Source organism: Protopterus annectens, chromosome 4.part1 (assembly GCF_019279795.1).
Source record: "Protopterus annectens isolate FY-2018-M chromosome 4.part1, PAN1.0, whole genome shotgun sequence".
Lineage (NCBI taxonomy): Eukaryota > Metazoa > Chordata > Ceratodontiformes > Protopteridae > Protopterus > Protopterus annectens.
Window position 1 is genome coordinate 899,463,140 of NC_056734.1, and position 22,671 is coordinate 899,485,810.

The window sequence follows — 22,671 nt, forward strand, 5'->3', positions numbered from 1 at the left end:
AATTAAACTTCTAAAAACTAAAGAAATGCACAAGAATAAAAACCCAGCAAGCAAAATCAATCTATTCCTATAATCTATAAAATGAAAGTGATCAGCCAGCCTAAACTATTCTAGTAGGGCATCAAATATTTAAGCACAAATAGATCATTTTCAAAACTAAAATAAAAAACAGGCTTCATCAACAAACCTAAACCAAATGAAGGACAATATTTTCTTCCCTCTGCAACCTTCCAGAAATCTCTTTAATAATGATACACTAACCACTCACTGACCAGTCTCTACGATCATTCTAACCATCATGCTTTCATTAACATTTTCAGGAAAGCAGCAAATCAAAATTTATTTGAAATTATTGATTACAATTACGACTCAGATTTGTATATCATGTATTCTATGCTGTTTGGATAAGGAAGTAAGATTCATAGTGGATTTTTAATTCACATTTTAATGTAACTCTACCACTAACTGTATTTCAAATAATGGTATTACCCTAATAAAAGATAAGTTCAACCACCTAGCCAGTGATTTCCATTCAAAGGGTAACATGTGCCACTGGCAAAAACATTGGAAAAATGTATTCATGAGCAAATGCTAGAATACATCGAAATATCTGACAGTCTGTTAAAAAGGTGACAAGTCTTCTGCCTAACTACACATAATGACAATGCTGTATACCTTAACTAATCAAATATACAACAGCAAGGAAATGGTTGTATAATAGGACCTTTTTTACTGATGTTATGCTGTGGGCCACCCCTTGCTTTTTTGGGATCTAGGGCTAGGGAAATTTTGATTTGCACGGGAAGAGTTACAGTGGTTCCATAACTTTTCTGTAATAGGACATGTGTTTGCAAAGAACAACTTTTCAGAAATAGGCAAAATGGTGAAAAGTCAGGGATGTCAGCAAGGGTATGCTGTGTACACTATAGCATATGGATATTTGACAAGAAAAGGTTAGCAAAAACTGTTAAAAGAAACCATCTACATTTGTATACCTCTCCACTTTATTCATGCCTCTCCATTGTAAAAGTTTTATCAGAATGTACTATTTTTAGCCAAAAAAGCTTTCCTTTCTGAATTTCTGATTTGGCACCCTTAAACCCCATTTACATACCATGCAATGAGGGGCCAATTCTGCAAATGAATTCTAGTCAAGCAATACATTACAAGTACTTCAACACAGCTTTCATTTTCTTGTTACAAATTAATATAAAGTTGCATATTGCTATTTTAAGTGCCTGTTCCATGCAAACAGAATCACTTCCTGAAATCATGTCATCACTGGGGTTGATGAGGTCACTCGAATTTGAATTTGGGATGGCAAGTGTTACTGTAGGAGAAAATGAAGATAGAAACCAGCTGGTTCACAAAAGAATAGAATGTGAATGTGGTATTATTACACTGATGTTTTTAATCTTATTTGTTTATAAGACAAATTTGAATTTTAAATGGCCACTATTGAAAGAGAAGCTGCATGAGATGTAGGATACCAAGGAGCAGAGCAGTCATGGTGGAAAGCAGCAGCAGCTTGAGGTAATGTTTTCCCCTTAATCCTGGTAGGCAATTGCATATGGGCAGTAGATGATGTTCTCAGAGCGAATGGGATTACTTTACTATGGCTGGCAATCAATGGTGTATGAAATGGAACAGAAAATATATGTTACCAAGCTTGTGTTTTATTTAATTAATTTATTTTTATTTTATTATAGTCAGGCATTAGAGATATATGTAAACAATAAAGTACCTATAATTGCTGAATAGTGGGGTGATTTGTGGATGAAAATTACTGCTGCCATTTGATCATTATTCTGGCTTTGCATGACTAATGTGATTTGTGTCAAGCAAGTTGGAATACTTTGTCAATGTTTATGTGAAACAGTTAAAATATATTACCATGGCCATTGTTTTTATCACAATCAGATGTTTAGGATGTGCACATTCAAGAAAGTGACTATAACTGCTGGTCAAGGGGAGGCTGTCAGTTTATGAAGCTGTAACTGATCCATTTTGTCATTTGCTCCCTTTGCTCAGTATAGGTTCCCTGGGATACAATAAAGTGAAATCTCCATGCAGGAACAGTGTAACCATTCCTGCACAAAATATGGACACCGAGCAATCCAGTAAACTACTGTTCTGATGTGCACAAGCCTGCCTACACTATTCCTGCATGGACACCACTGCATAATGCTAATTACCTCATTTGTTAGTGAAAACCATGCAAATTAGGTGAATTAGTGATTCAGCGAGCAGGCAGGCATATGTGCAAGAATAGTGTTAGTTGCAGAAATGTGTTCAGTTACTAGCTGAATACATGTCTGCAAAAATTAAAATGGGGGCATGACAGCTCAAATAAAAGCATGTATTATAACCTTTAGGCATACCAATGGCCACATATATGGCCATTGGCATGTAAAAGTGTTTCATTTTTCTAAAAATAAAAGTTTTTTTTTTTTTGCCAATCTCGGACATTTAACCATAGGGCAGTGGAATGCAAACGGGATCATGTCTGTTTTTTCCCACAAACTCTGCACCATTGGTGTACACATGCAGGGTAATTTTAACCAGAAAAATGTTAGGGGATGCCATTGCTTTGATCCATCAGTATGTGCTAGACGCTGTTGGTGGAGAGGAAGATAATGATGACAACTGCCACAGACTGAGGAGGAAGAGAAGAGTGTTCAGAATTAGGTTAACTTACCAGAGGCTACATGATCTGGAGATAGTAGACCGCTACAGGGTGGACAGAGACATACTGCCGCAAATCATCGAGCTGTGCCAGCCTCAACTCAGACCCAGAGCCAACAGAGGGGAACCCATCCCAGTGGATACCAAGGTATGTGTAGCCTTAAGAATACTAGCTACAGGTACTTTCCAAAAACCTACTGGGGACATCATGGGGGTCTCACAGGCATCTGCATCCAGGGTACTTCACCAGTTCCTGGAAGCCATGCTACCACATGCCGATGAGCACATTTACTTCCCCAACACCCATGAGGAGAGGACCAGCAATATGCATCTCTTCCACCATGTAGCAGAATACCCAGAGGTACTGGCTGCAATAGACTGCACACACATCCACATCAAAGCACCATCGGGTAAACAGGTTAGGATCTACATAAACTGCATGGGCTTCCCCTCCATCAACTAGCAGGTCATGTGCAATGCCCAGGGAATTATCATGAATGTGTGTGCTGGCAGCCCTGGAAGCTATCACGACTCCCACATCTGGCATTCGTCACAGCTGTACCAGGCATTTGCCAGTGGGGGCATCCCGTATGGCCATCTGGTGAGGGATGCTGGCTAAGCACTGGAGCCGTAGATGATGACACCCCTCAGAAATGCACACAAACACACACACACACACACACACACACACACACACACACACACACACACACACACACACACACACACACTAGAATGCCATAATGCAGCACACACACAAACCAGGATCATTATAGAGCGTGTGTTTGGGATGCTCAAGTCACGGTTCTGCTGCCTTGACATATCTGGTGGAGCCTTGCAGTACTCTCCAGCCACATGTGCACAAATGTTCATAGTATGTGCCATGTTACACAATATGATCCTGTTGAAATAGCTGCAGCAGGAACAGCACAGGGAAGGGCCACACAGCCCACCACCATTGCCAAGGTCCCCACAGGTACAGAGGGACTCAGAGAAGGAGGCCTCTGAGCCTGCTCCTGTAGGCAGACAGAGGCCTGCCCAGTATGCTCAGGTCTTGGCAAAGAGACAATGCATAGCACACACACTGACACTGTAGGGACCCAAGGGACTGACACCTCTCTCTGACTCACACTCAAAGTAAAATGGATGACACATATCACATTACCTGTAACATACCATGTATAGGCAGTGTACTGTGTGCATGCAACATAGGCGGCCCTCAAGCACCATCCTTACAACTGCCATAACAATAAATTAATAGATTAGTATGTTTTGGTAGCATATCTATGGTAATGCTGCATGCATGCAAGGGAATGGGGTGGTCTACTGGTTCAGCAGCAGACAATTGACAGGTATGTGGGACACCAAGAAATGTCTGCCCAATACTGGCATTCTCACACTATGCAATAGTACCCAAGGTGGAAAATCCCACTGCAGTATATGTGTGGGGACAACTAACTGGGGGCCATAGGTCACAGGCATGGATGTCATGTGGGGGTCCCATACCCACTCCTTAGACCCATACAGTGAGTCAGCTGTAGAAAACCAGAGAGAAATGTCTGGCAAAGGCCAACAAATGGCAGCAATGTTGATTTACCCCTCTACAGATTCACACAGTGATAGCACATCAGGTCTTGCAGTTGCAGTAAGGCTACGAAGGGTAAGAAGTCTGAAACTCAAATGTATGCCATTACAATCTGACCTGTGGTCTTTACTGATATGCCTCTAGTCCCCAAGACAGGGCACAATAGTATGTAATTGGAACCAAAATATAAAGACAGTCTGTGCAAATGTGTACAGTTCACAGGTATGCCTCCCCCATATATCCACAGAAATGCAGTAACATGCATGTTTGCAGGGAAAAAGCAGCATAGCACACATTGACAGGGCTGGCCCAATACACATGAAAACATGTTACATGTCCACAATATGCAGGGACAATGAGTGATGTGTATGTGTGGTTAATACTGTCAGGATCTGGCCAGTACGTTTTCCTGGCAGTTGTCTTGTAGTGCCCTAGGTACAGTGCTGTCTTTGACAGGACAATGTGCAGATAACTGCAATGCCAACTATTATGCATGTCAGTGACACCTACTGCTCTGCCACTGACATACCTGGAAATCACAGTTTTATGCGGAATATGCTACACATAATAATAGACATCTTGAAGGCTTTATAGTCGAGGTGCTGAGGCTTTTGTGAATATAGTGCTTTTTTGTACTGTTGCCAGTGGTTATTTTCAATAATTCTTTTTTTTTATGTTTACATTTACATATAATGGACACGCCTGCACAGTAGAATGCACTCTGAATCCACACCCATAACTCCCAACCTCTGACAGCAAGATGTCTGGACAAGGGCAGAAATAAAAATGAAATAAAGGCACAGTGATAGGCATGTGTTGTAAATATCACCCTTTCATACTGAGAAAGTTGGTAGGGTGAGGGTTTTGCAGTAGCGGGAATTGTCTGAAGGCTATGGAGTCTGAAACAGTAATGTCTGTCATTATTTTGTAATATCACTCTTCAATTATATGTAACTAACTTGCCATAAAAACACAAGTTTACATAGACAGAATGAAATCTCTAGCTAACACCTGGACAATCTGCCAAAAAATGTACAGGTGAGTGGTATGGCCATGCTATGATATGACATCTCAGGTCAGAAAGATATCACACAAGCAAGTCTGCTAAATAAACCCAGTACCCCAAGGAAAGTCTTGTGTACTCTTAAGAAGTATGGCTGTAGCACAGAAAACCACAGACTTTCCTTGAATGGAGTCCCACTTAACTATAGGGTCACACTGGGCATACTTTAACCACACCTTTGGCCAGTTGGCAGTCTAGTAAGCTCTGTAGTGCATGCAATAACTGCATAGCATTATAATACAAATCATTAACTAGGCAGGAGTTCTACTCTCAGATCAGTGCCCTACTTTATCAATCCTGCTGATGTCATATCACAGTGCTTTACCAGTTGTTAGTCCAGTAATACTAGTTGTATGATAACTGCATAGACCAATATTACAAATGAGGGCTGTGTGTGTGTGTGTGTGTCTGTGTGTGTGTGTGTTTGTGTATGACAACTGTATAACACTATAGTACAAATCACTAGATAGGTAGGGGTTCTAATCTCAATGCTGGCAAGTGTGTGTGTGTGTGTGTGTAAGTGAGTGTGTGTGTGTGTGTGTGTGTGTGTGTGTGTGTGTGTGTGTGTGTGTGTGTGTTTGGGTTGAGAATCATAAACAGTCCAGCAACTGTGTGTGTGTGTGTGTGTGTGTGTGTGTGTGTGTGTGTGTGTGTGTGTGTGTGTGTGTGTGTGTGTGTGTGGTTGGGTTGAGAATCATATCCTTTGTGGGTCTTTCACCTTGTGTGTGTGTGTGTGTGTGTGTGTGTGTGTGTGTGTGTGTGTGTGTGTGTGTGTGTGTGTGTGTGTGTGGATGGGTTGAGAATCATATCCTTTGTGGGTTATACCATTTAGAGTTGTGTACCAATGTGTACACTTCCCATCACCCTACTTTACAAGGCCTGCTGATGTCATTCACCTTAGAAGTACTTTGGTACAAAATGAAATCATATAAGCTCCATGGCACATCTGATAACTGCATAACACTATAGTAAAAATAACTAGGTAGGTAGGAGTTCTAATCTCAATACAGGTAACTGTGTGTGTGTGTGTTTGGGTGAGAATCATATCCTGTGTGGGTTATACCATTTTGATCTGTGTACCATCCACACCTGTTTACCACCTCCCAATGGCATTATGTTATATAGCATCTTAATAGCATCTGCCTCACATGCAGCATGTTAAACCATTGTACAGGCCATACCAGTCATCTATACAGAGGTCTAAGGAGTATCCAGATGTCTGCAACCTATATGTGGTCTGTGTCTCCTAACAATGGCCATGTATGTGATATTATTGTCAAATAGGTCACAGTCATTGTAGTGACACACATGCCAGCATCAGATATTTTACATTACTGAAACATCATACTGATACAAAGTCTGTTACCCTATCACTTGTCTAGGCCTATATGAGCAATAGATGACTCCAGTTGCTATTTCTGGTGGGTTATCTCAACATCCATGAAGGCATTCACAACATTATGTGTTGTAAGAGGTATGGGTTATGTCCCACGCATATAATTTATGTGGGGCATGTCATGTGCATGTAGCACTATAGTACATTAAAGTGAACATGTAGGTTTACTAATCTGTTTATTGCCAACTGTGTTTATGTTACTGTATGCACATCCCCCTGTGTCAGTCTTTACTGTGTGTATGCAAAGGATATACCATTTTGTCTCCTTGTTCCACCCTGTGAACTCAGGAATACATACCACACACCTGTCATACTCAGTACCATGCACGCCCTCACCAATTGCATCAGGGGTGAGTGTATGGGAAAGAAATGGCAGGGGCAACAGGTGCTGACAGGTGAATCTGTTGTTGTCAATATAATGGCTAAGCTTGTGCAGAACCTACTGACAGTACTCCAGTAACTTGTTCTGTATGTATGAGCCTGTGGTATTACACAACACTGAGGTGGCATGTCTGAAGGCTACCTGTCTGTGACAAGGAGTATGTATGCAAGGTCACACTGTCTGACAACAGTGTCCCTCACACACTGTTGCATGCATACATACATACCTGGTAAATGTACATATAAAGCTGTTCCTTGGCTATGAAATGATCGGTGTATTTCCACTCTGCCATACTCCATGTTGGTAATGTCTGCAGGCTGTACATAGACACCTGGAACACAAACAGAATACAGCATGTCAGGCTACATTCAGTCAGTGGTATTAACAGCAACAATGCATCATGGCTAATAAGGTACATACACCTTTATGTGTACCCATAACAAATGCAAGCAGACAGCGCCTTACACACTATTACATAGTTACACTGTACTATATTCACCCTGTGCATCAGACTCATATTAGCATGACCCTGCATCAATGGTATTGATGACAGAGATGTGGCACAGGTATCATCATATGCACAGGGTATTGTGTGGGTTTTACAGAGGCCTAGGCTGGGCCATACAGTTGACATCATGTGTGTGTGTTTGGAGGGGTATCCTAGAGATGGGCTGTGTAGAGGTGCTGTGTGTGTCTGGAGTTGATGTGCCTGTGATGCAGATGTGTGTGTATATGTATGCTCATACTCACACCATGTGGCTGTCCTACTCAGGGGTATGTTGCATAGCTCTGGACAGTACATGGCAAGGTGTCCAGTTCACCATTGCTGGCCATGGACATGTGAACTGGTCCTGCCAGGGGTCTCACTGGCACCACTAGCCCCTAGGCCAGATGCAGTACTGCTTCCTGATGATGACTGCTGTCTGCTGGATATTTGTCCCTGACAGGAACGGCCAGGACCACATGCCCATGACCTGCTCTGTTGTGATGCGGACAGTAACCCCCCCTTCGGTAGTGCTGGTGTTGCACTCACTACAGAAGTGTGAAGGTGCATGGCCCTGTAGACTCTCAGTTGATGTTGGTGCTGACCTACATCCACGTGGCTGGCACCCATCTCCCACTACACACTCTAGCACAGATATGCCATGGTCGGGGATTACCATGGTCTCACCCCATCATCTATTCATGACCTCAGTATTTTGGTGTGTGGCCTCAACAAGGCCATGTATGGAGCCACGTAAATCAGGAAGAGTTGCATCCATCACCCTGACTATTTGTCTTGTGTTACATTCACTATGTGCCTGTGCATCCACAACAGTCCGAAACATGCATCTGGTAACACCTGTAGTGGCACTTGTGACAGCAGATTGACAAGCAGCAGTCTTCCTGTGAGGACCCCTGTTATCCGTCTGTGTGGGACTTCACCTGCACTCTGGCTATGGCCACTACCTACACTCACACCTGCTATAGTCACCACACTAACCTGTTCCATGCCACCACCTGCCAACTGTCCATCATCTGTGGCTGCTGGGGATGGAGCATGTGTGGGCATTCTGACAGTGTGCAGGGAAATTGTGGATGACTGAGATGACGACTGATGGCACAGACTCAGCCTCTGACAACTTCACCTGTGCCTAACTATGGCCATCATCATTGTCAGAGTCGGCAGAGACACTGACATCAGATTCTGAGTGGGAGGGACCATGACCACCATAAACACTTGTGGGTGGAAGACAACATATATAAATTAATACCTGCACTATAACATTTGCTACTACACACACACACACACACACACACACACACACACACACACACACACACACACACACACATACACACACAAAAAAAAACTGGTGACATTCACAACATAGTCAGACCACTGCATAAACACCCTGGACAGGCCCTCAACATCATGAAGTGTAGCCCTTTCCACTTAATGTTACTACTTATATACACCTCTGTGATACATGAGTAGTGTTAGTAGGTGATGGGCCTTCAATAGAACACACTGCGCCCATGTACGCATAATTACTGTTCACCTCTGTAGCACAGTGGGAACTCATACAGAACATACCTCTCAACTGTGCAGAGTGTTGCTGAATGTGTACATGTGTGGCTCATATTTCTGGTCAGTTCATCATAAATCCTGTGTTTGTCTGACATATTACTGGGATGATATGAGGACTGGTGTCACTAATTAATGACATATTTTGAGTTTCACACTTCAAAACCTGCAGTACATGTATGTTACAACAGAACCAGTTACACTAACAACCTTCTAATCTTACAGTGGATATTATAATTGTAGCTCTCCCTGTTAACATGCCAGGTTTGTCTGATATATAACACGAGACCACAGAAAACATGTGATAAAATTTCCCACCTTTAATGTGACCTATAGCCTGTGCAATCCAACTGAAGAACAAACACACTGGTTAAGTGTAACATGTAAAAGTTGAAATACATACAATAGGCTGGTTGCATGACTGTGCACACTCTTAACCTAATACTTTGTTGAAGCAACTTTTGATTTCATAACAGCAGTCAGTCCTCTTGGGAAGGAGTGTATCAGTATGGCACATCTTGACTTAGCAGAAGCCCTCCAACTCTGTCAGATTGTGAAGGTATCTCTTTTGCAGAGGCCTCTTCAGGGCACCCCACATATTTTCTATTGGATGTAGGTGTGGACTGTGGCTGGGCCATTCCAAAACTTTGATTGTCTTCTGGTAAAGAAATTATTTTTTGGATTTTGAAGTATAGTTTTGGTCATTGTCATGTGGAAAGGTGTAATTCCTCTCCATCCACAGTTTTCTAGCAGACACATGCAGATTTTGGGCCAAAAGAGACTGGTATTTGGAACTGTTCCTAATCCCCTCCACATTGGATAAAGGCCCACTTCCAGCTTATGAACAGCAACCCAAAAGCAGGACACTGCCATTACCATGCTTCACCATGGGGATGGTGTTCTTTTGGTGATGCACAGTGTTGTTCTTGTGCCAAACAACCTTTTGGTATTGTGGTCATAAAGTGCAACCTTGGTCTCATTATACCATAACACATTTCCCCACATGCTTTTGGGAGACCTGATGTAGTTTTCTTGAGAAATTCATCAGTCCTGGATGTTGTTCTGTGTGAGAAAAGGCTTAAATCTTCCAACCCTACCCCATAGGCCAGACATGTGGAGAATACGGGAGAGTGTTGTCAGATGTAGTACACTACTGGTACTTGCCAGAGATTCCTGCAACTCCTGTACTGTTGCTGTAGGTCTCCTGGCAGCCTCCTTGACCAGTTTGGAGCTTGACATTTGGAGGGATGTCCAGTTCTTTGCAGTGTCACTGTTGCCCCATATTTTCACCACCATTTGATGACTGTCTTCACTGTGTTCCATGGTATATGCATGCTGTGGAAATGTGTGTGTACCCTTCTCTGGGTGGATACCTTTCACAAATGAAATCACTTTGCTGCTTTATAAGCTGTATGTGAACTATGGCTGTTGCTGTAGCAGGTGATTGAGTACATGTTATGATAATCCTGGTAGAACAGCTGATTGTTATTTGCTGTTAATCAAAGAGTTTCTGTAATTGATGCCAGGTGTGTTCCCAAGAAGACATAATGCTGTAATTATATCAAACGCTGCTTCAACACAGCATTTACTTCAGCCTGTGCACACATATGCATCTAGCTTCTTGTACACTTTTAAAGTGTCATAATTGTTCACCTAACAGATTTGTTTGTTTTACAATTGAATTGTGCAGGTTATAGGTCACATGAAATGTTGGAAGGGTTTGGAAATGTTTTATTGTGCACTTATTTTTCTATATCACAAATACCCGGCGTTCTAACAGGTGTGTGTACACCATTTATATGCACTGTATAACACTCATTTATAAAATATGTCCATAGTATTGGGCCTTTGTCTCCCCATTTTTGTCAGTCTTTGTCCAGATTTCTTGCAATAACAGGTTGTGAGGTATGCTATGGATATGTGACATCTCCTGAAAATAGGCCCCTGTGTTGACCACTGTGATGCAATGCAGTTAACCCCACCACAAGTGAACATGCAGATATTGCAAAATGGCTGAGAGTAACAGTTGTGTGCATGGTCACATGCATGACCTTAACATGCCTGGGGTACTGGTGAGCCACAACAGGAAAATCCCATACTCACCAGCTTCAGGCTGCTGTCCCACATCCAGACCAGAGGTACCTATGTAGTTGTGGGGGAGAGGTATTGTCATCAGACTCACATTTGGCATTGGTACAAGATGAATGCTACTTTTCTGCACAGGTACAGTACAAGCTCTGATAGTACACAACTTGCTGTCCTTCACCATAGATGTGCACTTGTGTGCATTACTAAACCCCACCCACAAATGCAGTTTGAACTGACATATGCATCTAGATACTCTATAGAAGACAGCAGGACTGCTACATGATTAAATTGATGTGCACTGTGGCCTTACCTGGATGCTCCGTGCCTGTGGCCTGGATGCCACCCACCTCCACAACTTGTGTTTCTTGCGTTGGCTATTGTGTGGGGGCTGCCCAAAGGTTGGCAAGGAGCTCCTCTGTTGCCGTAAGTGGGGCCTGTGTGACTGGACCTCCACCTGTAGTAGTACAGTCCCTGGTCATGGCAGCAGCCTTTTGCTGGGCATGATTTATCAGGTCAGTTGCCCGATGCCTGACCTGATCGTATGTGCGTCCATGGTGGCTCAAGGTGTTAACTCTGTGGACAAGGTCATCCCACAGGGCAGTCTGCTTCCACAGATTTTGTTGGCTATGGCCAAATAACACTGCATGGTGCTGGATTATGTCATCGGTGATGGCTACATTCTCATCTGCAGCATATGCTGTTTGATGCTGCATGCCACCTGGAAGACATAAATAAAGAAACACATCTGAGGACCTCAGACATTGCCCAGAGTTATTTACAGAGCCATCACATCAATATTGCCTATCATGAGCCACCACTTACAACCATATCATATCCCTGTCATCTATCAGCACAGTATGAACCTGGACAAATTGATAAATAAAAACAACTAACCAAGAACTAGGTGGGCCACTGAAACAAGCCAAACTACATCTCCAAGAATAAAAAAAGTATTTAATAAAGCAAATAAACATGAAATTAACTGCTTTTGTCCCTTCTAATAGTGAGACTTCACAGATATAGCTACACAATAATAAAATCACGTTTAAATAGTACATGTGGACAAAATACAAACATTCAATTGATTGGGTTTTAGTGTGAGTTACCCAACCAATTGAATGTTTGTATTTTGTCCACATATACTATTTAAATGTGATTTTATTATTATGTAGCTATATCTGATGAAGTCTCACTATTAAAAGGGACGAAAAGCAGTTAATTTCATGTTTATTTGCTTTATTAAATACAGTATGAACCTGCATTGCACTCCTGGTCCTGATGTGTCATGTTCCCCCAATGAGGGCCAGTACATGCATAAACCACCATTCATCATTCACATTTGTGTAGAGGGATGATAGTGGCCGCCTTCCTTGCAGATGGGATATCAATGGTGCTCAGTCTTTGCTTGCATACAGTGTGTAATAGAGCTGGAAGCATATGCCTGAGTTCATGTAGGATGCAGACAGGAATGTTATCAGGTCCATGGAGACTTGCTTTTGTTAACTTTGATTAAGCAGTATGCACCTGCTCCCTAATGATGAGGGAAGGTGTGCGGGTGCTGTGTATATCCAACTACTTTGATGGCCAGGGAAGTGATGTTTGCCCTAAACCTGTCTGCAGCAGGTTGGCTATAGCGATAGTGTGTGTATATGTTGTGTGATTGACCACCATTACAGGGTGGGTTGGGTTGTTGCCTCTGAGATTGCAGACATATGTGAAGACAGCCTTGTGATTGCCCTTGGTGGATGGGTCCAATTTGTACTCATAGTTAGCCTTACAGTAATCCACCTGTGACCTTATATACTTGCTGCCAAATTGGTGCCTGCTCCTACTTTGCCCTGTACAGCCAAAATTGCGACCAATTATGTGGTTTGTGTATTGCTACTGTCCAGCAAAGGGGATTACTCTACCTTGGTGGAGGCAGGTTTTACAAGTAAGGTATTGCTGAGTCCATACATCTATGTAGGTGGTCATATAGCTGTTTGTAGTAGGCATGGACACAAGGTCATAACACAGTTGGACACCTATCCAGTTTCAACCTGATAATCATCCTTATTCTAGTACCCATATCTGTGTCAGGGCAATGCAACAACCAGTAGCTGTAGAAATCTAACTCTGTTGAATGCACAGAAACTAAGATTACACACATGTGCAACTTGTACAGCTTACTTATCTGACATTTTGCATCCCATGACTGTTGTTATGCAGCAGCCAGGTACATCTACTCATACATACATGTGCAGAGGTAATACCTGATTTACCTTTCTGTTCTATGTCAGCATGGCACACTGTATTTACACTCTTGCTGCTCAGTCATTCCTCTCAACCTGTTAGAGCAGGATATATGGAGGATGCCACACATACATGGGGGGTGATGGGCCAAAATTAGTGACACTTTCTTAATATTGCTGTAACACACTTAAAGTCATTTGATAGCACATTAGCCTTTGCATTCACAGACATACCCTGGAGGATGCCCGACACTCATATGGCAGGAAGAGAGGAGAAAGGTTAGGAGTGTGGTAGTGAGGGTAGAAACTTTAATGTGGACAGTATGGCTGGTATGGGGACAGAGCTAGCTGATATGATGAACAGAAGGAAGGTTGATATATTGTGTGTGCAAGAGACCAGATGGAAGGGGGGGGTAAGACTAGGCGGTGGGTCCAAATTGTTCTATCATAGTGTGGATGGGAGGAGAAATGGTGTAGGTTTTATCCTGAGGGAACAGTATGCCAAGAGTGTTTTTGGAGGTGAAAAGAGTGTCGGATGGTGATGTTTATGAAGCTGGTAATTGATAGTGTAATGATGACTGTAGTTAGTGCATATGCTCTGCAAGTTGGGTGTGTGATGGATGAGACAGAAAAAGTTTGTTGTGAGTTGGATGAAGTGGTGATGACTGTACTCAAGGGTGAGACAGTAGTGATTGGAGCAGATTTCAATGGGCATGTTGGTCAAGGGAACAGAAGAGATGTGGAAGTGATGGGTAGGTATGGTGTTAAGAAAAGGAATGCAGAAGGTGAGATAGTAGTGGATTTTGCAAAAATATGGATATGGCTGTGGTGAATATGTATTTTAACAAGACAGAGGAGCATAGGGTGACATACAAGAGTAGAGGAAGATGCACACAGGTGGATTATATCCTATGCAGGAGGGCCAGTTTGAAGGAGACTGGAGACTGTAAAGTGGTGATGGGGAAAGTGTAGTTAGGCAGCATAGAATGTTGGTCTGTGGGATGATGGTGATCAAGAAGAGGAAGAGAAATGTGAGGGCAGCACCAATAATCAAATGGTGGAAACTGAAAAACAGTGATTGTGAGGTTGAGTTCGGGGAAGAGTCAAGACAGGCACAGGGTGGCAGTGAAGATTTTCTAAATATCTGGGTAACTACAGCAGAGCTAGTAAGGGAGTCAACTACAAAGGTGCTTGGTGTGACATCTGGACAGAGGAAGGAGGACAAGGGGACCTGGTGGTGGAATGAGGAAGTACAGGAGAGTATACAGAGAAAGAGTTTGGTGAAGAAGAAGTGGAATTGTCAGAGAGATGAAGAAAGTAGACAGGAGTATAAGAAGATGAGGTGCATGGCAAAGAGAGAGATGGCAAAGGCTAAGGATGAGGTATATGGAGAGTTGTATGAAAGTTTGGACACTAAGGATGGAGAAAAGGACCTGTACCAATTGGCTAGACAGAGGGACCAAGCTGGGAAAGATGTGCAGCAGGTAAGGGTGAAAAAGGATAATGAGGGAAACAAGCTTACAAGTGAGGAGAGTGTGTTGAGTAAATGGAAAGAGCACTTTGAGGTGCTGATGAATGAAGAGAATGAGAGAGGGAGATGGTTGGATGACGTGGGTATGGTGAATCAAGAAGTGCAACGGATTAGCAAGGAGGAAGTACAGATAGCTATGAAGAGGATAAAGAATGGAAAGGCTGTTGGTCCAAATGACATACCTGTGGAAGCATGGAAGTGTTTAGGATTAATGGCAGTGTAGTTTTTAACCAGATTGTTTAATGAAATCTTGGAAAGTGAGAGGATGCATGAGGAGTGGAGAAAAGTGTTTGGGTACCAATTATAAGAATAAGGGTGATGTGCAGAGCTGTAGTACCTACAGAGAGATAACATTGACCAGTCACAGCATGAAGTTATGGGAAAGAGTAGTAGAAGCTAGGTTAAAAATGGTGGGGATGATTAGTGATCAGTAGTATGGTTTCATGCCAGGAAATGGCACTACAGATGCGATGTTTGCTCTGAGAGTATTGATAGTACAGAGAAGGCCAGAAGGAGTTGCATTGTGTCTTTGTGGACTTAGAGAAAGCAAATGACAGGGCATTTAGAGAGGGGTTGTGGTATTGTATGAGGAAGTCGGGAGTGTCAGAGAAGTATGTAAGAGTGGTACATGATATGTACGAGAGTAGTGTGACAGCGGTGAGTTCTGTGGTGGGAGTGACAGATGCATTTAAGATGGAGGTGTGATTACATCAGGGATGAGCTTTGAGCCCTTTCTTATTTGCAGTGGTAATAGAGAAGTTGAAAGACAAGATCAGACAGGAGTCCCTACTGACTGTGATGTTTGCAGATGACATTGTGATCTGTAGTGAGAGTAGGGAACAAGTTGAGAAGACCCTGGAGAGGTGGATATATGCTCTAGAGAGGAGAGGAATGAAGGTCAGAAGGACTAAGACAGAATACATGTGTGTGAATGGGAGGGAGGATAGAGGAATGGTGAGGATGCAGGGAGCAGAGTTTGCAAAAGTGGATGAGTTTAAATACTTGGGATCAACAGTTCAGAGTAATGACGAGTGATGGGGAGAGGTGAAGAAGAGAGTACAGGCAGGATGGAGAGGGTGGAGAAGTGTTTCAGGGGTGATTTGTGACAGATGAATACCATTAAGAGTGAAAGGGAAGGTCTACAAGAGGGTAGTGAGACCATCTATGTTATATGGGTTGGAGACTGTGGCAATGACAAACAGGCAGGAGTCAGAGCTGGACGTGGCAGTGTTAAAGATGGTAAGATTTGCACTAGGTGTGACAAGGGTGGACAGGATTAGGAATATGTATATTAGAAGGTCAGCCCAGGTTGGATGGTTTGGACACAAAGCCAAAGAAGTGAGATTACATTGGTTTGGACATGTACTGAGGAGGGATGCTGAGTATATTGGGAAAAGATGGTAAGGATGAAGCTGCAGGTAAGAGTAAAAGAGGAAGGCCTAAAATAAGGTTTCTGAATGTGATGAGAGAAGACATGCAGGTGGTTGGTATGACAGAGCAAGATGCAGAGGACATGAAGAAATGGAGACAGATGATCCACTGTGGTGACCCCTAACGGGAACAGCCAAAAGAAAGAGAAGGAGATGTTGTAATGTCAGTCTTCACAGATTTGCCAGTGATTTGCCAGACATAACACAACTCTATGAGTAAATGACTACAAATATGGGGCGCACATATGGTCTGTGTGCATAACACTGGACAGTTGAATGGTATGAGCTCAGTATATCATATGCAGTTCAACGCACACATCTGCAACAGGAGTTTACTATGGAAATAACCTGTATAGGTCTCTCACATTTCTGAGACAAATATGTATATCACAGTCGTATTCACAAGTAACATATGGATATCTATGACATTCCAGTAGCTGGCCTAGCAGTGTCACATATAGTATTGTTCAACACACACTCAAGTAGTAGTCATATGTGAGCCATCTTTTCCTGGGGTGACTCAGGAGCTTAAGCTCTGATCTATGTCACTGCAGACAGGCTCAGATGCTATGGCCATCAGTTCTAACCAGCAATATATCAGTACAGCAAGTCTTGTTGAGACATATTTGTTGAACTTCCTATTTCCCATTATGACATACCCCCTACTGCATTCCATTACATGCTTACTTGTTTGACATACCTTTTTCCAAGTGTAGTTTGTTTGATTCTGATTGGTGTTGGTTTGTAGATTTGTTTGTCTGTCTGTCTGTCTATCTGTCTGCCTCTCTCTCCAAGATGTAGGGTATACATCTGTTTTGCATAGGCAGCAGCTTGCTTTTTGTAGGTAATGCTCATGAGCAGCTGATGGCCTGTGCACCAATTGGTGTCCCCTACTTGCTAATTGCATGCAGAGCAGCTGTGTTGTTATTCATATAGCCAATGGCATGGCAACACACTCCTATAATTGAGTACTTCAGTGGATGTAGCACCTTTTCCTTGCCTGTGAGGAGGACTTCATGGAGGTGTATGAACAATAGCATCACAGAGGGTAGTTGAAAATACCTCTTACGATGAAATCTGTGGAGACAGACTAACAAAATGGAGGAAAATGTGCAGGACATAGGGACATAATGTAGGTATTGCTGTTATACAGTTGGATTAATACTAGTTTAACAGGGTTTGTGTGGACATGGCTTCTCCGTGTAATTTTAAGTCTGACAGTATTATGTGGTTGACATAACTCTCAACTGTAAGGCTATCTGCAGAATGGCCAGAGTTTGGACTCTTATGTTTGGTGTGTTCCTCAGACAGTTTTTGTCTTTGGCAAATCCGTAGTATACTGTGAGGATTGCAGTCAGTAAATGGTAACATCCATTTGTGTTTCTGACTTCATTTCCCTCAGAAAAGATATGCTACAACAAGCCCTGTTACACCAGCAACTTTCTCAGTTTATAACAGCAATATTTCAAATATGCCCCTGTTTTTGGGCCTCTGTCCCCCAAGTATGTCAGGTTTTGTCCAGATGTCATGCAGTAAGAGGTTGATAGGTATGGTATATCATTATTTAGTGCCTTCATTCCTGATATCATCCCAGTACTGTATCAGAATGCCAGGCATGTTATGTGGAAGAGGCCTTATATATGGGACAAAGCCTGGACATTCTGTGGGACTCTGTACAGTTGAGAGGTCTGTATATTTCAGGTAATTGTTGACAGACTGTCAGGATTATGTAGCAGTGTAGTGTGTAAATTTTATTTGGCCTGTGTAGGGAGGGGGTAGATCTAAGTGTTATGGCTCCTTTTCTATCAGACTGTGCATACTGCTCCAGTTTCAGTTGGTCTATCGGTTGCATATGTTTGTAGGGGCAGGCTGAGTCATGTCCCTTATCATGGTCAGGAGTCATAATACACTATGAATTGGGCCAGTATATGTAGGGTTAGTGTGTGAGTGACAAACATGATGATGATGATTTTGTTCACACAGTTCTCATACTCTACTGTTCATTTGGCTTACCAGTAAGTCTACTAAACTATATGTATGTAGTAAACTAGTAATTTTCACTCCTAGGAAAACCAGTCCATTTGATAAAAAACTCTTCACTATACAATCCCAAGACAATACCACTATAGAAGTTGTCCCACACACTAAATTACTAGGCATTATTATAGATGAAAACCTTAACTTTGACCTACACATAAACAATAACATCAAAAAAACCCACCAAAGGCTTGGTATGATCTACAGGCACCAACAATTTCTTAGCCTCTCTACTAGACAAATCCTTGCAACTACCTTTTTATTACCCTGTCTCCTTTATGGTGCCCATCTCCTCACTAATATCCAAAATTCTAAAAAATCCAAACTTGCTATGTGTTACAACAGAATAGCAAACTTTGCCACCAAGGCCAAATTCTCATCCCACCACTGTAAGTCACTGAAACAATTAGGGTGGCTGGAACACCCCCACCATCTCTCATTCACCCGACTAACTTCTGTGCACAAAATAATCTACAGACCCACAGACTGTTCTGCTCTTTCAACTCTACTTGCCAAATACCATCCCAGCAGGCATCTAAGATCTGAAAATCATCTACTTATAAAAGTAAATAAGCCCACCTTACCTGCTGGTCAACTCTTCTATTCATTCACTGTTGCCAAACTATGGAACTCACTTCCGCCTTCTATAAGAAACACAGGCAGCACCACCACCTTTAAACAAATGCTGAAAAATCATCTCAACTCTTCCTGGCTATGTTCCTGCTCTATAACCTAACCTCGTCACTCTCCTTATATGATTACTAAACTCCTTTGTCTTTTGCTACTAGTGTCTGATGATATTTTCTCCATATTTATTTTTATCTTCACTTCTTGATACTGGTACAATAATACTGATTAATATGTCTCTGTTTATACCACTCTGGTTGACTTCATTGAATTCTGCTTTACTGTATATTTTCTGTATATATTACTGTAATCAAACAAACTAGATTCCTACTTTTATGTATGTATTCTGTATATGTTACTATATTTACTATCTGTAACACTGTTTCTACTTCTGTACTAATTAATGTTTATATTTTTTCTGTATCTCGTTGGAGCTTTTCTGCCCGGGCCTCCACTGAAAATGGGCTCTTTTAGGCCCAGTGGACTTTCCCAGTAAACAAATACAATAAAATAAATAAATAAATAAATGTCACTGTAACTGTGCTGAAATTGGTTGTGGGTATGCATTTTCACACCGTTGTCTGTTTTTCAGTGCTGTTACATCCCTGTAGTGCCTGATATATTTGCAAATACATGTGTAATTCCACATAGCAGATTTGGGTTGGTGTTGTGTCAGTCTGACTGTAGTTTGGACAGTGCTTGGTGACATGCTTAGCAGGTGAGTGTAGTTTCCCAAATGTGATGTTATGTTCAGATATTTGTAGGATGTACTGTTGCCTGCCCCCCATAAGTGTTATGTATTTCTGACACATCAGTGGGATTATGTGAGGATTTAAGTCAATAACTAGTGAGAAGTAATCGAGTGTTAGACTTGTGCTATTTCAGTCAATACATGTTAGAACAGACAGAAGGGTGTTACTGCAGCAACTATGTCAGCTTATCTGCTCCAGTATTTCAGATATGTCCCTATTTTCATGGCTTTCTCCCCCTACTTTGTCAGGCTTGCTCCATATTCATTGCTCAAAGGGGTTCTGAGCCTACCTCTCGACTGACTGGATTGTCTCAGAATGTCCATGTTTATTGCTAATATTTCTGGTCTGTTCCACAAATTCATTATTTTTCTTTCTCTGGTAAATCACTGTGATGATTTGAGGATTTCTGTCAGTAAATGATGACATATATTTCAGTTTCAGAACTCACATCCTTCACAACATGTTATGCTGAAACAAACCCTGTTACTGTAGCAACATTCTATATTTATAAGAGCAATATTTGAAATATGTCCCTAGTTTTGGCCCATCGCCCCTCATTTTGACAGCTTTTGGCTAGATTTCTTGCACTAAGAGGTTGAGAGGTATGGTTCTGAGGTATGACTCCACTACATGTTAGGAGCATATATATATATATATATATATATATATATATATATATATATATATATATATATATATATATATATATATATATGTATATCATACATACTTGTGTATATGTATATATATACAAAACCTGACTGATTTGACAAAATCTTTTCCCTACTGTTGAATGACTCTACTGTATGATATATTTGAAAAAGCATCAAACATCCCTACAGCTCAAATGGTGTAGTGATACATTGCTCTGACTATGGTGTACAGGCCCCTGGGTTTGTAACTTGGCAGCCCTGATTATTTTGTTGCTAGGCAGAACAGTGGCTGATGGAAGCAGAGTGATTAAAGTAGTTTTAAGCAGCTTTGAGTGCATTTGCATGGGTTTGAGTGATGTTAAGTGATACCAACACATGATTAACTGTACAGATGTTTAATCTGTGTTGGCTTCACTTAGCATCATGCGGACTCGCGTACTTCTGCTTACTCCTGCTTACACCCATGCTAATTTCTTTAAAAGAAAAGAAAAAGGGGTTTTAGGAAAGTGGTGAAAAAGGGGCAGGCAGAAGGAAAAACAATATGAAAGATAGCTAAGGATGTGGATAAGGTGTAGGAAAGGTTCATAGCTGTCCATTTCTTATACAGTAACAGCTGTGCATTTGTACAGAATTTGGAGGTGAATTTGGACACTCATACCCCAGAGAGAGGGGTGAGGACAACAGAAGTGTGTTGTCAAGCCAATTGAACCAGATTACATGTATCCAGTGGACACGTGTGTGAAATGGACAGCTATGTATGGGGTGATATTTTTTTTGGGACAGATGCCCTTTTCTTTCTTTTAAGGTGAGAGTAGGATGTTGGGGAAGGAGTATAGGTACATCTGGGGAGGTAGGTTGCATAGGGAGACAGACAAGAAAGATAAGACAGCAGATGGAGTAGTATATGACACAAGAGCGGGGTAAACACATTTGACGGGGAGGGTGGTTGGGAATCCAAAGCCCATGGGCCCCCATACAGTTACAGTGGGACTGAGATCCCCTTCCATGGGCAGTCACCACTGCACTTTCACGGCCCCAAAGGTGGCTGTGCTGAGGGCTGGACAGGAGGGGAAGCCTGCCCTTCGAGGTGTGCCAGGTGGCCCTTAATCTGGCACAGCTGCTCTCCAAACTCAGATCAAAGGGTGCTGCACACCAAACCCCAGACCTGACTGTGAGTAACAGGATCCTGTCTGTGCCCGCTCCTGGAGAGGGAGCAGGCCTCATCACATGCTGCAGTTCCACCCGAAGGTGGTGCAAGACCAGCGGATGAGGGAGATCTGGGTTGGGTCCCAGACATGCTGGGGCCTGGTGCCATGGCCAGATGATGCGAGACAGGTGGATCCACTGGGATCTGCCTTCCCAAATGCTCTATGGTGTTGAGGTATTATAAAATATGTTGGTTAGTCATGAACAACACATTTCAAGATTAGTTATAACAGCATGTATGGGTGTTCCACTTAACCCCATAAAACAGATTTGAAACAGTTGCATAGCAAACAGAACACATGCATAAATGGAACAACAGTATGCTTTGTAACAGCATGCCAGTAGCATTGATGGCAACAGGCCACCAACAATGGTATTTAAAGAAGGTATGTTAACATGCAAGCTATCAAACATATTAACAGTACTATAACACAAGTCCCAACATTAGGGTTGGAGCACAACATACCCGTAGTATATGAGTAATAATTATTGGTGCAGATGAAGGGTGGGGGGAGGGACAAAAACTCAATTAACAACTGTTTATGCTTCTATGTTCTACAATAGTACTGCTCAATACTCGATGGGACTGCCCTCACTTTACATCTACCTATACCCATAGCTTCTGTAGTACAAACATACCTATTAAACTGTCAGCCTGGAATGGTATGAGGCAAACTGTGACAATTCTGGGTACATGACTAGAGGGGGCTCATACATGTCCGGGTTACATATATGGCACAGGAGGTGTTCCCTGACTTGCTGTTATGTGAGTGTGCTACTGGCATACATCAACTGGTTTCCTATCTGTGCCTGGGATTATTTGCAGCAGTGACTACTAGCCGTGACAGCGTGACACTTGAGAAACATGTATCGGGAACATATCTCTCAACCTCTTAAAGCATGAACTTGGGCATCCTGAGGCAATGTAGCAACTGCC